Source organism: Erpetoichthys calabaricus, chromosome 6, assembly GCF_900747795.2.
Source record: "Erpetoichthys calabaricus chromosome 6, fErpCal1.3, whole genome shotgun sequence".
Taxonomy (NCBI): Eukaryota; Metazoa; Chordata; class Cladistia; order Polypteriformes; family Polypteridae; genus Erpetoichthys; species Erpetoichthys calabaricus.
Genome location: NC_041399.2, coordinates 201,757,911 through 201,775,411, shown reverse-complemented (window position 1 = coordinate 201,775,411; position 17,501 = coordinate 201,757,911). Strand labels below are relative to the sequence as shown.

The following is a 17,501-nucleotide window of genomic DNA, read 5'->3' as shown; positions in this document are numbered from 1 at the left end:
AAAATTACATACGAGAAAATGAATAATACTAATTTAATAAGAGTTTGAAATGAATAGTAGATTTTTCCTCGTGAAGGCTGAGAGGAAGAGCATTCCAAATTTTAGGGGCTATCACACTGAAAGCTCTGCCCACCCATAGTTACCAACGTGTATTTAGGTTCGGTGAGTAAGTTAGCGTCCGATGATCTTAATGCATGAGCAGGAGTGTAAGGAAGCAGCAGCTCAGACATATAATGAGGGGCTAAACTATGAAGGGCTTTAAAGGTGAGAATTATTTTATATTTGATTCTCGAAAAGACTGGTAACCAATGCAAATCATAGATGACAGGAGTGATGTGAGCAGATTTTTAGTGTGTGTGAGTAGACAAGCAGCAGAATTCTGAATATATTGTAATCGATTGATATATTAAGTCGGAAGGCCATAAAACAAAGCATTGCAATAGTCCAGACGAGTAGTGATGAAAGCCTGAATCAATCTTGACTTATAAGGAAATAACAAAACACTTCTATGGGTGCCATTTTGTGGCTTAGGTGCAATAATATTGTGATGTCATTCATTCTCAAATGTGAACTCCTACTCTTTGCTGGAAGTTGGTGTGGGACACTTTATAACTATTTCTTATGTCATTATCTGGAGCAGGACAAATTCTTATCTTAGACTTTCAGCTCCTAGGAGTAATTTGGAGATGTCTGATAAATACGGGCACATGAGATGTATGCAAAATACAGAGTGAGTAAAGATGTTGTCAGGGTTAGGGTCTTTCTGAATAAACTCTTCATGACAACTGGAATACTTTTAATCAGAATCAAAATCAAACACCAAAGCTATGAGTTCAGTGTCTAAAGAATTATCTTAATTTCACTAAATTACTCTGACTTAGTTTGCTTTTGATAGTTTAACTGCCACAAACTAGAATGGCTCCTAAATGCCCAAGTAGTGATGATGTCACTAGTAACATTGTGAGTCACATGTCTGGTAAAGCCACACCTATGGCCATGCCTATGCACTTGTAATCACAAAATGAAACAAGCACACTTTCAAAAATGGCAATGATCTAGCATAGTCATGATAACAATAATAATATAAAACATATACAAAAGCAAAAGTCATTTTATACAGAACTTACCAAAAACCAGAAAACTCACAATCTTAACGTAAATGAAGAAAGGTGAACAATGAACTGTGAAGGTAAGTGTCAAACACGCAGGCATACAGAGTGCTTTATGGGTTTCTGTTGCACGAGTACGGGGAAGGATTTGAGTGTGACACAGGCCATTGCTTCTTTCCCGTCTGTTTCCAAAAGAATGGACAAAGAAAAACCTTACAATGCCTGCTGAGGTCACTTGCAGAAGCCATAAAATTCCACCTTTTCTCATCTGTATTTAACCAACACAGTTACCTGAAGTCGGTGTTCATTTTCTGACCATCTTTAGAGCAACACAGAGCCCCAAATTATTTTTTTTTCTTATTGGTTTATCAACCTTGGTTAAGTGGATAATCTATTTTATGTTCAGCTGTATGATTTAGTTTAATAATCGGGTATCTATTAATAAAGGAACTGGAACCCCAACCCTTCTTATGTTGTCCTTTGTTTGCTTTCAGAGTAGATGCTTCTGCCTGGCAGGTGGGTGGCATGGCTGCTTGTCCACTTTCCAAGTGCTAAAATAAAGCACTCCTTTCTCACCTCCCATCTCTCTCACTCTCAACTATTTTCATTAGTAAGCCCTCACCCTCAGCTTTCCTTCACTCTCTGCCATGAAGCAGTTTTGAACGTCCTGCCAACTGGGATCAAGGGCAGCTGCTTATTCACTATTGGGAAATCAGACTAGGAATTTCTTTGCACACTTGATGGGTGCCATTATATTACTACTATTTTTTACAATATTAATATAATGCTGTATTAATATTTAGAGAGTTGAGTATTTGCTCTTTAGTTTTTTAAATTCTAATGAGCAGTCTTGGAGTTCAACAACTAAGCATTTCACTGCATATTGTACTGTTTGTATAACTGCATGTGACAAATAAACTTTGATTTGATTTGAATCAGAATATCCAGAAATTCATCATTTTATAGAACTGTATTTCTTTAGGACAGGATCACAGAACCCACATGAGCAGGAGTGTGATCTATGACATGCAGACAGCACTCACATCATAAACACAACAGCCAACCTATCATTTTAGACTCTGATTCATGCCAGGTGACGTTACATCAGTTTTTAGGATTCACCACAATGTTTCTGGACAGACTTCATGATTATGCTATGCCTTTGTGATTATCATTAGTAAGTAGTGATGACCGTACAGCATTTGTTTTTCAGCAGTAAATGTATTTCTTGATACTTCAACACTTTTGAACAGTTATTTGTTTTTAACTGATGGTGAGGTAATCCCTGCCATTTTTTGTTTGATGTAGTTCACTTCACCCCTTTAAACACATTAAAGCCTCCTCCATTCTCCAGGCTCTATGGACTTAGATAGATAGATAGATAGATAGATAGATAGATAGATAGATAGATAGATAGATAGATAGATAGATAGATAGATAGATAGATAGATAGATAGATAGATAGATAGATAGATAGATAGATAGATATCAAAGGCACTATGTAATAGATAGATTTGAATAAAAGGTTTATTATTCACAAGTACCTCAACCAGGCTTCTTTATATAGTAGCACAAAACACCACACACTTCTTCTTCCTTTTCTATGTCTCCCTCTGTCTTCTCCTCCTCTCTCCACAAGTGTGGTTTGTCCATCGTTCACTCCCGACACCAATTCGCCTGGGTGAGGTGGAGTGACTCTTTTTATCTCAAACCTGGGGGTATTTTCGGTGCTAGGACATGGTCCATCGGAAGCAGGTGGAGGTCCCATAAAATAAGGGTGTAGCATCCTTCGGTGGCACCCACAGAATCCAGCTGCAGAGCTGCACTCCAGGACTCCTGTTCTCAGCATGCCTGGTGAGTATTTAAGCCCAGGGATGCTGCTCTCTAATATGACAGGGAGAAAGCACTCAGACGTTTTCTACCCCACACATTTAATTGCACTGACCTCCCAGCCAAATAAGGGTTCCTGGATGATATGTGTCATATGTTACAATAGATAGAACGTTATTTGACTTTGTACAGAAGCTCAAAATATACAGTAAACATTACAACAAACACGTACACATCAGAATTGCCAAAAATGAAAGAAAACACCTGACATAGCTAAAGATGAAATGAACGGTCACACTGAGGCATTATAAAGACGTACAGGTATAAAGACGTCCCAGGAGTGTTTCTTGACACACCTCTGCCAAATAATTTGTAACCTTAAAGTCCTCAATGTCAGAGTATCAGAGAATGTACAGTATAATTACAATTGACATCAGTTTTGTCTTCATTCTCTCTTCTGCTATTACCTCTAGCAGGACCCGCGTGTCCGATAACTGAATCTGCCTTTTTAATCAACTAGCTGATTTAGGGGATCTCTCTTGAAATGATACTTCCAGGTCCAGCTCACCACAGCACAGAAAATTACACTGGCCACCATAGAGTTCTAGAACATGTAAAGGATGTCACCACCCACATTACAGTAGCATAGTCACCTAAAGAAATAGAGTCTGCTCTGCCCTTTCTTCCCTGCTTCTTCTGTGTTACAAGACCAGTCCAGGTTGTCACTGACGTGGAGCCCCATGTGTTTGTAGCAGTGCACCACCTCCACATCCACTCCCTGAACAACCAGTTCCTTCATTTTGCTGATGTTAACTTGCAGACAATTCTCTTTGCACCAAGAAACAAAGTTAACAAAGTTATCCACCTGAGGTTATGTCTCATTTCCTTTATCAATACACTGCGTTATTGCAGAACCATCAAAGAATTTCTGCAAGTGACATGACTTGGTGTTAATTTTATAGTCAGAGGTCTGCAGAGTGCAGAGAAAAGGAGACAGGCCTGTTCCTTGTGGTGGTCCTGAGAGAATGAAAAATAAAACCTAGGAGGCTAATGTGACAAAATGATGACTTTCACAATAGAACATTTGGCGTAGTCAGCAGGATTCTTCAAAATATTAGGGTATTTTTGGGTAGCTAGCAGTCATACAAGATTTCCAAACAGTTTTTGAAAGCAGTTTAAGTCTCAGACTTACTCACACTCATATCATTGCTGAGGTTCCCAGGGATGAGTATTGTGGGACGTACATTTAAAACAAGGTGAATAGTTTCAGTTTAAGGGCACTTTTTGTGCACCGATTTAAAAAATGAACTTAAGAGGCTAGTGCATTGCCTTTTATGACAATACTAGCTTTCACAATAAAACACACATCAAAGCTGGATTCTATCTCTCATTGCAGGAATTGTAGTATGGTGATCTAGATTTTAATAGTTTTTGTTTAGCTTAATAGTATTTTTTTGGTGCAAGCAGTTCACACCCTTCAAATATTGTGTATTTCTTAATCAGCCTTGTCTTCATGTACAGTTCTGTAACTGAGACATCTCTCTATTATAATAAAAAAATCTTGGAAGGAGAGACGAGATGTGACTTTCTCAGAGAGACACTTTCACGCCCCTTGAGACGAGACTTTGTGCCAAGAGATGTAACCACACCCAGGTCCGGAAATAAAAGACAAAGAGTAGATGACAAAGTAGAACATCATAAAGAATTCAAAAATGTTGCCGCAATACACATGCAGAGCAGGTTAGAGAAAATGGAAGTACGAAAATTCGAAACTCTCAAAAAAAATGATAGTAAAGATCGCATTAGCGCAAACAAACGGAAATTATTACTCGGTGAAATAACAGAACAGCGAAAAGAGATTGAATATATTGTTCGGATTTAAACTTTAAGTCAGAGACTTGTAGATCGTCTAATTCGTGTTGCCATCAGGGAAAAGTAGTGTTTCTTCCCAATGAAAAGGCCTCTCCGCGGGAATTAAAAGATTTGTTGTTTGGTGAAAGTGAAATCCTGCGAAAGAAAATTTCAAGCCCTGCGAGACAAAACTTTATGCAAAGAGATTTGGAAAAGTCCCACCCACATCTAAAACATTTATAACCATGCACCCGGTTCAATCGTTTCTCATTTGTGTGAATGCTATTGTCAGACACAGTTCATGTAGAGAGAAAGAAATGATATTCACTCACGGGCAGTTATACGTTGTGTTGTCACGATGTAACTCCAAACACGGAATCAAAATTCAATGTGATATTGACGAAAAGGTAAAAGTGAAAAGAGATTGAATATATGGACATACAGCGCATCCGGAAAGTATTCACAGCGTATCACTTTTTCCACATTTTGTTATGTTACAGCCTTATTCCAAAATTGATTAAATTCATTTTTTTCATCAGAATTCTACACACAACACCCCATAATGACAACGTGAAAAAAGTTTACTTGAGGTTTTTGCAAATTTATTAAAAATAAAAAAATTGAGAAAGCACATGTACATAAGTATTCACAGCCTTTGCCATGAAGCTCAAAATTGAGCTCAGGTGCATCCTGTTTCCCCTGATCATCCTTGAGATGTTTCTGCAGCTTCATTGGAGTCCACCTGTGGTAAATTCAGTTGACTGGACATGATTTGGAAAGGCACACACCTGTCTATATAAGGTCCAACAGTTGACAGTTCATGTCAGAGCACAAACCAAGCATGAAGTCAAAGGAATTGTCTGTAGACCTCCGAGACAGGATTGTCTCGAGGTACAAATCTGGGGAAGGTTACAGAAAAATTTCTGCTGCTTTGAAGGTCCCAATGAGCACAGTGGCCTCCATCATCCGTAAGTGGAAGAAGTTCGAAACCACCAGGACTCTTCCTAGAGCTGGCCGGCCATCTAAACTGAGCGATCAGGGGGAGAAGGACCTTAGGCAGGGAGGTGACCAAGGACCCGATGGTCACTCTCTCAGAGCTCCAGAGGTCCTCTGTGGAGAGAGGAGAACCTTCCAGAAGGACAACCATCTCTGCAGCAATCCACCAGACGGAAGCCACTCCTTAGCAAAAGGCACATGGCAGCCCGCCTGGAGTTTGCCAAAAGGCACCTGAAGGACTCTCAGACCATGAGAAAGAAAATTCTCTGGTCTGATGAGACAAAGATTGAACTCTTTGGTGTGAATGCCAGGCGTCACGTTTGGAGGAAACCTGGCACCATCCCTACAGTGAAGCATGGTGGTGGCAGCATCATGCTGTGGGGATGTTTTTCAGCGGCAGGAACTGGGAGACTAGTCAGGATAAAGGGAAAGATGACTGCAGCAATGTACAGAGACATCCTGGATGAAAACCTGCTCCAGAGCACTCCTGACCTCAGACTGGGGCGACAGTTCATCTATCAGCAGGACAACGACCCTAAGCACACAGCCAAGATATCAAAGGAGTGGCTTCAGGACAACTCTGTGAATGTCCTTGAGTGGCCCAGCCAGAGCCCAGACTTGAATCCAATTGAACATCTCTGGAGAGATCTTAAAATGGCTGTGCACCGACGCTTCCCATCCAATCTGATGGAGCTGGAGAGGTGCTGCAAAGAGGAAGGGGCGAAACTGGCCAAGGATAGGTGTGCCAAGCTTGTGGCATCATATTCAAAAAGACTTGAGGCTGTAATTGCTGCCAAAGGTGCATCGACAAAGTATTGAGCAAAGGCTGTGAATACTTATGGACATGGGATTTCTCAGTTTTTTTATTTTTAATAAATTTGCAAAAACCTCAAGTAAACTTTTTTCACGTTGTCATTATGGGGTGTTTTGTGCAGAATTCTGAGGAAAAAAATGAATTTAACCCATTTTGGAATAAGGCTGTAACATAACAAAATGTGGAAAAAGTGATGCGCTGTGAATACTTTCTGGATGCATTGTAGGTGATTTGACAGAAGTATGTAGGTATTGTTTGGCTTTAAACTTTAAGTCGGAGACTTGTAGATCGCCTAATTCGTGTTGCCATCAAGGAAAAGTGGTGTTGCCTCCCAATGAAGAGGCCTATCCGCGAGAATTAAAAGTTCTGTTGTTTGGTGAAAGTGAAATCCACATACGCGAGTGGTAGAGATGCAAAGTTGCTGGCACGTAGAGCAGGCAGGGGGGTTGGTGAGCAAAGCAAGCAGGGGGCGAACCCCTAGTATGAATAGAGAAAATCACTATGATGGTACCCTTAGCATACTGGGAGGCATGGTGGCACAGTGGATATTAGTATCCATGACTGATCAATGTTGCCGTGGAGTTTCCATATTCTTTGCCCATGTGGGTTTTCTCCAGTTACTCTGGATTTCATCTGATCTCCTAAAGTGGTGTGTTCTGGGGTCAGCTGTGACTGCAAAATTGCTCCTTATGAATGAATTTAGATATTCAGGAGAGTTTGGACAAGAAGTGCTGGTTCTTACCATGCACCTGATGTTACCAGAGTTGCCTGAATTGGGTTTCAGACCCAGGGTCATAAATAAAACACAATGAATTAGAGAAGGTTCCAGTTTCTCCTTGAATGTACCCTTCTCTTTGGAAACTCTACCGAAAACATAAAAACAACTTACCTAGCAACTACCTTATCAGTTATAGAGGTAAAGCAATAGGAAATTATTGTAAAGCCAAGGCACAGAGGTACTGATTATGATCAGCTAGACACATTTTTGAAAATTTCCAGTACCATTAACAAATATAGACAAATATCTTTCTCTTTTGTTAAAGTCATTATACTGAAATCTCACAGAAAGGGTGGGAGTCTATTTTTTTTTAAAAAAAGCATATACTTTGTCACAGGATCACACCAAATTCTTTCCTGAAGAAAATTAGCAGTATTGCACTCAGAAGTTTTCACTAAAATTGACAAAATAATACAGTTATATCTGTTAACAGTCCATGAAAACAATACTGAAATATTCCATAGATTTACAGTTAGGTCCATAAATATTTGGACAGAGACAACTTTTTTTCTAATTTTGGTTCTGTACATTACCACAATGAATTTTAAATGAAACAACTCCGATGCAGTTGAAGTGCAGACTTTCAGCTTTAATTCAGTGGGGTGAACAAAACGATTACATAAAAATGTGAGGCAACTAAAACATTTTTTGAACACAATCCCTTCATTTCAGGGGCTCAAAAGTAATTGGACAATTGACTCAAAGGCTATTTCTTGGTCAGGTGTGGGCAAGTCCGTCGTTATGTCATTATCAATTAAGCAGATAAAAGGCCTGGAGTTGATTTGAGGTGTGGTGCTTGCATGTGGAAGATTTTGCTGTGAACAGACAACATGCAGTCAGAGGAGCTCCCCATGAAGGTGAAAGAAGCCATCCTTAAGCTGCGAAAACAGAAAAAAAACATTTGAGAAATTGCTACAATATTACGAGTGCCAAAATCTACAGTTTGGTACATCATGAGAAAGAAAGCAAGTACTGGTGAACTCAGCAACGCAAAAAGATCTGGACGTCCACGGAAGACAACAGTGGTGGATGATCGCAGAATCATTTCCATGGTGAAGAGAAACCCCTTCACAACAGCCAAACAAGTGAACAACACTCTCCAGGGGGTAGGCGTATCGATATCCAAGTCTACCATAAAGAGAAGACTGTATGAAAGTAAATCCAGAGGGTGCACTGCAAAGTGCAAGCCACTCATAAGCCTCAAGAATAGAAAGGCTAGATTGGACTTTGCTAAAGAACATCTAAAAAAGCCAGCACAGTTCTGGAAAATCATTCTTTGGACAGATGAAACCAAGATCAACCTCTACCAAAATGATGGCAAGAAAAAAGTATGGAGAAGGCGTGGAAAAGCTCATTATCCAAAGCATAGCACATCATCTGTAAAACACGGTGGAGGCAGTGTGATGGCTTAGGCGTGCATGGCTGCCAGTGGCACTGGGACACTAGTGTTTATTGATGATGTGACACAGGACAGAAGCAGCCGAATGAATTCTGAGGTGTTCAGAGACATACTGTCAGATCAAATCCAGCTAAATGTAGTCAAATTGATTGGGCGGCGTTTCAAGATACAGATGGACAATGACCCAAAACATACAGCCAAAGCAACCCAGGAGTTTATTAAAGCAAAGAAGTGGAAAATTCTTGAATGGCCAAGTCAGTCACCTGATCTTAACCCAATTGAGCAGGCATTTCACTTGTTGAAGACTAAACTTCAGACGGAAAGGCCCACAAACAAACAGCGACTGAAAGCTGCAGCAGTAAAGGCCTGGCAGAGCATTAAAAAGGAGGAAACCCAGCATCTGGTGATGTCCATGAGTTCAAGACTTCAGGCTGTCATTGCCAGCAAAGGGTTTTCAACCAAGTATTAGAAATTGACATTTGATTTCCAGTTATTTAATTTGTCCAATTACTTTTGAGCCCCTGAAATGAAGGGATTGTGTTCAAAAAATGCTTTAGTTGCCTCACATTTTTATGCAATTGTTTTGTTCACCCCACTGAATTAAAGCAGAAAGTCTGCACTTCAACTGCATCGGAGTTGTTTCATTTAAAACTCATTGTGGTAATGTACAGAACCAAAATTAGAAAAAAGTTCTCTCTGTCCAAATATTTATGGACCTAACTGTATATCATCCAAAAATTAGGGTATAAAAATTAAATTACAGAAAATATTCAGACTCCTTCACGTTCTGTACACTTTTTATTGTACATGATGGCTCACGAAAAACCGAACCATCTCCGACCGGCTGACTCGAGCTATTACATAGGTGGGTGCTGTCGCGATCACGGAGCCTCGTTGTTGCGACGGGGTCAGCAGCCCCAACTGTGCATTAGTAAGGAAGCTGTGAGTCAGTGGGTACAGACGTGCGTGAAAGAGATCCGGAAGATGTATTTTCTGCAGCAGAGGATTGGAATAGTGGAGGTGTATGTGTCTACCGGTTCTTTTAAGGAAATGCGGGACATTTTCGCACAGAAGTTTCCTGGCATAAACCTACCAGCAAAGAGCAGGATTCATGAGTTGGTGAAGAAGTGGCATAAGACTGGGTCAGTTGCAAACTGCAAAAAGAATCGGGCCCCGTCCGTTCGTACACTTGCGGTCATAACAGATATTCAGGAACAGATGGCCAGAAGCCCTTGGAAATCGACAAGTAAATTGGCACAACAAGCGATTGTTTCGCGCAGGTCTTGTCAACGTGTGTTGCACTCACTACAGATGAAACTGTACAGAATGACTTGTGTCCAAGACCTGAAGGACGACGACAAGGAAAAATGTGTATTTTATTCCACGTGGCTCCTTCAATTTCGTGTACGGGCTAAGAAACGTACGTCGACGTTGGAGTCGCAGATGGTACGGTTTTTTGTGTGCCACCTGGTAGAATTAATTTTAAATCAATACATTTGCCATTCATGCCCATCAATCTACAGTACACTGTGTCTGTGTCTCTTGTGATGTAAGGGAAGGATGGGCTGGCATACCAGTGGGGATGGAGGATTTGGAACCTGGCTGGGACGCCATCATAATGGATGGAGAGTGGATGGGTGTTCTGGCTGGGATGATCAGCAGGCAGGGCCGGATTTATATGAAAAGAGGCCCTAGGCTATTCCACTTATGAGGCACTTTCACCTTCCATTTTTAAGTTTGTAAATTACATGAGAGATAATAAAATACGTAATACGCATTGATCTTAACCAATACATTTTTATGTTTGTTTATTAGTCATATACGTAGAATTTCTCCTTATTTTCGGTTCAGTGTTTTAGTGTTCACTGTTTTTAGAATAGTGTAATTTTAATTTTGCTAACAATTTGAATGTAGGCCCCTCTTGATCTTGAGGCCCTAGGCTGAAGCCTAGTTAGCCTATAGGAAAATCCGGCCCAAGATATAATGCAAGGACAGCCAGTGCTAGGTAGCCTATGATACATTAAAAAGTTTTTGTTTTGTTCACGTATTAGGAACCTTTTCAGAGTCCAACGAACTACTTTCATATGACAAGAACCATTCCCAGAATGAAACGGTTCTTTGTGATTGAAGGAACTACACCACCCAGTAAAGTGCCATTAAAGAACCCTTATTTTTAAGCAAGAGCGGCGTTTGGGGGTAGCAAGTGGGGCGATCGCCCTTATCCCCGCTTTTGAGGTCCGCGTGTCCCGTTCGAGCGGACTTGTCAAGTTACGTTCTCCAGTTATATTTTGATAAAGTCAACGTGTTATTCTGCAATAATTTTATGTTAACATTATTTTTATTAAAATGTATACAGTCCACACATACCGGTAACAGCGTTTGACGTAACCGGCCCCGCGTGGGGTTGGTCAGCCCAAGGCCCCGCACACCCCTAAGGCCGCCTCTGTTTTTAAGCGTGTAGGTACATATTTACCCCCTTAACTCACATTTCCCGATAGAATCCTTTCTTGCTCGTCTGTTGGAAAAATTGTCAAGGTTTTCTATGCCGAATGCAGGCTGTAACACTTGTTTGAAAACTGGAAACATCCTTCCTTTATTTTGCTTCGTATGACTCCATTTCTCGACTTGGCATAGATGGCACTTCTCAGATGATGTCAGTGGAAGCATCGACTCTGGTCTCCCGCGGTGGTCACGTATCTCTTCGGATCCGTCGTAATAAAAAGTACGGTCATGCGTTTGAAAAAATGGGTGGGTGGGTGGATGAATGAATTAATTTAATTATACTACTTACGTAACCGATCTTAAATTATTTATTTTGGCCGAAACGGAAAGACGACATATCACCAACATATTTAGTTTGGTTTTAAGCCTTTAAATTGCGGTGAATTAAATATATTTTGAAATAATGGTGATTTTTTTTTTCTTAAACTGTCTAAAAACAATCTTTGGAATGCATCAAAACATTAAAGCAGTCTGGGCGGGTAAAAGAAAGCTGTAAGAGAGCATTCAAAGGCTGAAGTACAACACCCTCTTAACCACCTCCCCAAAACACTCCAGCTCAGACTCACAGGCACGCGCACTCTCGCCAAAAAAAAAAGTTTCCTGTCGGAGCTCAGCTCGCGCCTCCACAGCCGCGGCCCCGCCGCTGCATGAAGCGTGCTCGGCTCTGCTCGCCTGCGCCTGTGCGCAAACAGCTCCGACTGAGGAGCCGCCGCGAGAGCGAGCGCTGTCGCCGGGCTGCAGCGGACAGCCACGGAGAGGTGAGTGAGATCCTCATGCACCGCGTTGTTATCACAGCACACAGTTTCACCTTGAGCAAGTTTTGTCTCTTATGTATTTGTATTTTTTTAAGAACCGTTGAAATGGGTAGGATTCAACTCTGAAGGCAGAGCCTCATCTGGTAATGATTAACGTTAGGGCGCTCCAACTTGCCATCCTGGGCGCGTATATTTTTTGCCTTCGCTACCGTTACATGTATCGAGATAACGGTGTGATTTTCTGGTGAGCTGCGCGGCGGAGGGTATGCACTACGGCGCAGTGCACATCTGTATAGGACATGATATACGGAGTATTGCAGCGTAAAAGTCCTGCCGCCAACCGGGCTGGTGGCTTTAGCGAAAACTGTCTCAGCGTTGTCCTTCTAGACTGGCACATATTGATGCAGAAGACGATTTCGAAAACGTGCCCGCTTGTTGTGTGATGTTGCATTGTAGTTTGAGGCCATAGAGTTGCATACTCTTTTAGCAGTATTACGTATTCCGAAGGTAACGTTTCCGTTCGGACATGAGCCGCAGTTTAGAAAAAACTGGAGACTTGAAACTGCTGCTGCTCCGCATAGTGGTTTTAAGAGACAGGAGCCGGCGGAAAGCACGAGATAAGCTACGCTAAGAGGTGTCCTCCAACTCGCGACCATTACTGTGTACTGGCGCCTTGAAGTCGATCCGTATATTAGGAGTGTATGTGCATATATCGTGTGTGCGAGAGTGAGTGTTGGGGTCCGATTGGCGGCCAGTCCAGACAGTGATGGCGTATTTGTCCTTTTGCTGCCCAAACAGACTGTGGCTTTCACTTGACTCCTAATTGGTTTGATGGGCATCTTTTCAAATAGCAAGTTAGCAGCACTTCTTGCACGGACATTTCAAGTCTTTGCAGGTGTATTTTGTATTGCCTGAAACAACAGTTAATCCACCTCAAACTATTTATTAAATTGGATTCAAACAGAAAACATAGACATTTACATTCAAATTTCTTTCCAACAGGTTGGCACGACAATACATTTGTGCTGTAAATCATCAATAAAACAGTAATGACTGTACAGAAATAAACGGACTTAGTGGGAAATGCATGTACCTCTCAGTTTCAGGACACTGGATTCTTATGGTTCTTGAAGAGTTTGCATGTTCTATACATAAAAAATTTTATAAACGTAATCAAGTTTTCCTCCCACGTCCATATGCCTCCCACAGGTTTTTGGTGATACTGCACTGGTCCAAAGTGAGTGGGCTTGAGTAAGTGCAGAAAAGTGCCAGTGTAGTGTTTATCACCATTTGATCCCACAAGTGTATTGTATATATATAATTTATTCTTTTCCAGTCAACCATGCCACATGCCTGTGCTGTTCTCCCCCTGTCCACTACGGCATGTGACTGCACCACAGCGTGCTTTGAGAAGGACCCAAAATGTAATTGCATGGCCGAGGTAGCCTGCTCCTCCAAGTCCTGGGTTGTGCAATGCATATCACATCATAAACTCTCGACTAAGACTGAGATCAAGGCTCAGTGCTGAGTAGTTTACAAGTTTTTGCATGATAGACAGACAACTATTGGCATTTTGTATATACAGTATATATATAGATAGATAGATAGATAGATAATGTGAAAGGCACTATATAATAGATAGATAATGTGAAAAGCACTATATAATAGATAGATAGATAGATATGAAAAGGCACTATATACATTTTTCTTTTTACAGAAGCTCTATAAATAAATAAATACATAGATAAGTAAATATATATATATATATATATATATATATATATGCACACTTTATTGTCTGAACACCCACCAAAATGACTAAAAAGAAAGAAGAATTTTAAAAGAAAGAAAAGAAAACTTCTGACCATGCAGTCACTGTAACATTGAGGCACTATACAGGCATATGCTGTTGGTATAAAGATGCCCCAGTAGCATCTATCTATCTATCTATCTATCTATCTATCTATCTATCTATCTATCTATCTATCTATCTATCTATCTATCTATCTATCTATCTATCTATCATTTCTTGACACACTTTTGCAGAACAATTTGTTATAATACTTATATATATCTATCTATCTATCTATCTATACAGTATATATATTCAATTCAGTTATATTGTCCAATAAAGGAAATTTGGTTTGTCAGCAGGTTTTACAGAGAGACCACTACATAACATTTAAAAAACACCAACAAATAAGGCAGCCAATAACATAAACTCAGTACAAATAAATATAATATAGCAGTGAGTACTTATGGTGAAACATTATATGCATATTACACATAAAAATTAAATTAACATTTAGTCTTGCCTAATGATTGATGCAAATGATAGCCATTCATCCCATGATTTAAGCCTGTGAATGTTTATTAAAGTTGGATGTATTGAGAAGTTTAAGAACAGTTTGGATGAAAAATGGACCTTGGACCTTTGAACCTGTGACCTGATGGCATCAACTTGAATTGAGAATGTAGGTTTGAGTCCTGTCTGACAGAACACACTCAGCTGCTTTGTGTAATACTTGCATATTAAACAGGTGGGTGAGATTTGACTGTCGTGACATTCTTATTTTATTGTTCCATATATTGTGTTTGGGTGTACATTACATTCAAACGCCTTTGGTAACAAACCAGGAACCCTGCCTTTGGACATGGCCATGGCGATAACTGCCAAAGCCGTGTCATAACAGTAAAAAAAAAATACCAAAAACAATTCTAAGGCAAATCTCTAAGGAAAACAAACAAATAAGTGAAAGAAAGTAGAGAAAATTAAGACATTTACACAGAGACCTCGACGCCTGTTGGCTTCCCATAACTCGAACACTCCCACCCCAGACAGCACTAATCGAGCAACACACAGACAGCAAGAGAGATAGAGACATAGATAAATAGATAGATAGATGTGATAGACACTATATAATAGACAGATAGATTGGAAAGGCACTATATAATAGATAAATAGATAGATTGGAAAGGCACTATATAATAGATAGATAGATAGATAGATAGATAGATAGATAGATAGATAGATAGATAGATAGATAGATGTGAAAGGCACTATATAATAGATAGATAAATAGATAGATTGGAAAAGCACTATATAATAGATAGATAGATAGATAGATAGATAGATAGATAGATAGATAGATAGATAGATAGATAGATAGATAGATAGATAGATAGATAGATAGATAATATTTGAACAGTGGAGAGATGGAAAGAGAGTAGGACTTTAGGGACTTTCATAACTCAACTTGATGTTAGTTTGGAGAAATTAGATGGACAGGATTGGCAAGCCTTGTTTGGCTGAATGGCCTGTTCTCGTCAAAAGTTTTCTAATGTTCACTCAATGGTAATTTTGCAAAAATGTAAAGGACAGAGTGGCCAACAGTTGAGTTGTGGTTGAGTGTAGTGATAGGCTCTGGTTTTTGTTTACATGATAACATGGGAAGGTATTAAATATTTCTCAGATATCTGTTTTGGAATGTCAGTATATATACTATAGCACCCAGACTTTGGAATGCCATCCTGAAATTAATTCGATCAGCTGACTCCATTCATTCTTTTGAAAAACAACTTAAAACTCATCTGTTCAAGAAGGCCTTTAACTTAACGTAACTCTCTGCCCCTTCTTTCAGTTTACCTTTCTGTCCAGATGCTGAGGAAAATTTGTTTGTGTGTTATATCATAAATTATGTGATTTGTTCAGGCATTTCTTTTAGTATTGAATTTAGTATTATACTCTGGTTTATTCTTTCTTTTATTCTGTTCAATGCTTTTGTATATCCTGTGTTTATTCTACTAGATAGATAGATAGATAGATAGATAGATAGATAGATAGATAGATAGATAGATAGATAGATAGATAGATAGATAGATAGATAGATAGATAGATAGATACTTTATTAATCCCAATGGGAAATATGCAGAAACTATTTGTATTAATTTGTTTTAAGTGCGGGCGGCACGGTGGCGCAGTGGGTAGCGCTGTTGCCTTGCAGTTGGGAGACCTGGGGACCCGGGTTCGCTTCCCGGGTCCTCCCTGCGTGGAGTTTGCATGTTCTCCCCGTGTCTGCGTGGGTTTCCTCCCACAGTCCAAAGACATGCAGGTTAGGTGGATTGGTGATTCTACATTGGCCCTAGTGTGTGCTTGGTGTTTGTGTGTGTCCTGCGGTGGGTTGGCACCCTGCCCGGGATTGGTTCCCTGCCTTGTGCCCTGTGTTGGCTGGGATTGGCTCCAGCAGACCCCCATAACCCTGTGTTTGGATTCAGTGGGTTGGAAAATGGATGGATGGATGGATGTTTTAAGTGCCTTGAGGATGGGAAAGGTGATATATAAATAAAATGTATTATTATTATTAGTAGTATACACATATACATAGAATATACTATATATATATATATATATATATATATATATATATATATATATATATATATATATATATATATATATATATATATATATACAGGTATATATATATATATATATATATTTTTTTTTTTTTTTTCTTTCTGTAATAAAAGATGCAACTCAATACAATTTCCATGATAGGTAACAGGCAGTCCTTATTTCTCCTGTTTTGTATTTGATAAAGTTTATTTATTTCAGAATGTTATTTCTCTTTGATCTTGTTAATGACCTTCTCTGATCAACAGTCAACCTTGGACCCCCCCACCCCAGGGACCTGCCTGTGTTTGTTCTTATTGTTTCTCTTCAGCCCATCACGCTGACTGCTCGCTCTGTTTTACTGTCACAGTCTCTTGTCGCTTTCCACCCGCTAAATTCAATCAGCTCAGCAGCTTTCATCTGACTGTCAGCCTCAATTCACAACTTTTGTCTTAGAAGATTGTTGCAGCTTAGTTCATTTATGATGCACATGGATGCCCACTGTGAGAGATGAGTACAACTCCAAATTACAACAAGTGGTACAATTGTTTGCATAGTTTTGTAATTGATTGTTTAAAGTTGGTGGTATTTTTCTAATTGTTTTTGATGATAATGAAAAAGGTGAAGCTTTCAAAGTTTGTGTTTACCACATGTAATCATGTATACACAAGTTCTCGCTCATACGAGTATTCATGCAGTACATGACACATGCACTCAAAGCCATATCTCTATAGGTATAATTGAGGACTTTCTCAACACAATATACTGTAAGTCCTGTGTAATGTATTTAGTCCATTGTTAAACAGGGCTCAGTGTTTTTCTAGTTGTGATTTATGTTTTTTGTCTCACTCAGGTCATCACTTGTTCTGGTAAACGCTTCAGATCAATTAAAACTAAAGCTATAGAAACCTGAAAGGTTTCTGTCCCAGAGCTGTAGCCCTCACATAGCCCTAAGTAATTTAGCCAGTCTTTCTCACGTATTTTTGTGTTATTTCATATATGAAGGTGTGAGAGTGTGTATATGTACAGTATATGCACGTGTGTGTGTGTGAGCATAACTTGGAATAAAGTTAC

The 17,501-nt window shown here is 39.7% G+C and overlaps 1 protein-coding gene across 1 annotated transcript in view; it reads left to right on the top strand.

Moving 5' to 3' along the window:
- The first annotated feature begins 11,731 nt into the window (after window positions 1-11,731).
- The window catches only part of jcada (junctional cadherin 5 associated a), an 86,634-nt gene continuing 80,864 nt past the window's right edge, over window positions 11,732-17,501 (top strand). Inside the window, exon 1 of the mRNA XM_028804341.2 lies at window positions 11,732-12,037. The gene's annotated coding sequence lies outside the window, so the exon portion shown is untranslated. The remainder of the gene's footprint in view (window positions 12,038-17,501) is intronic.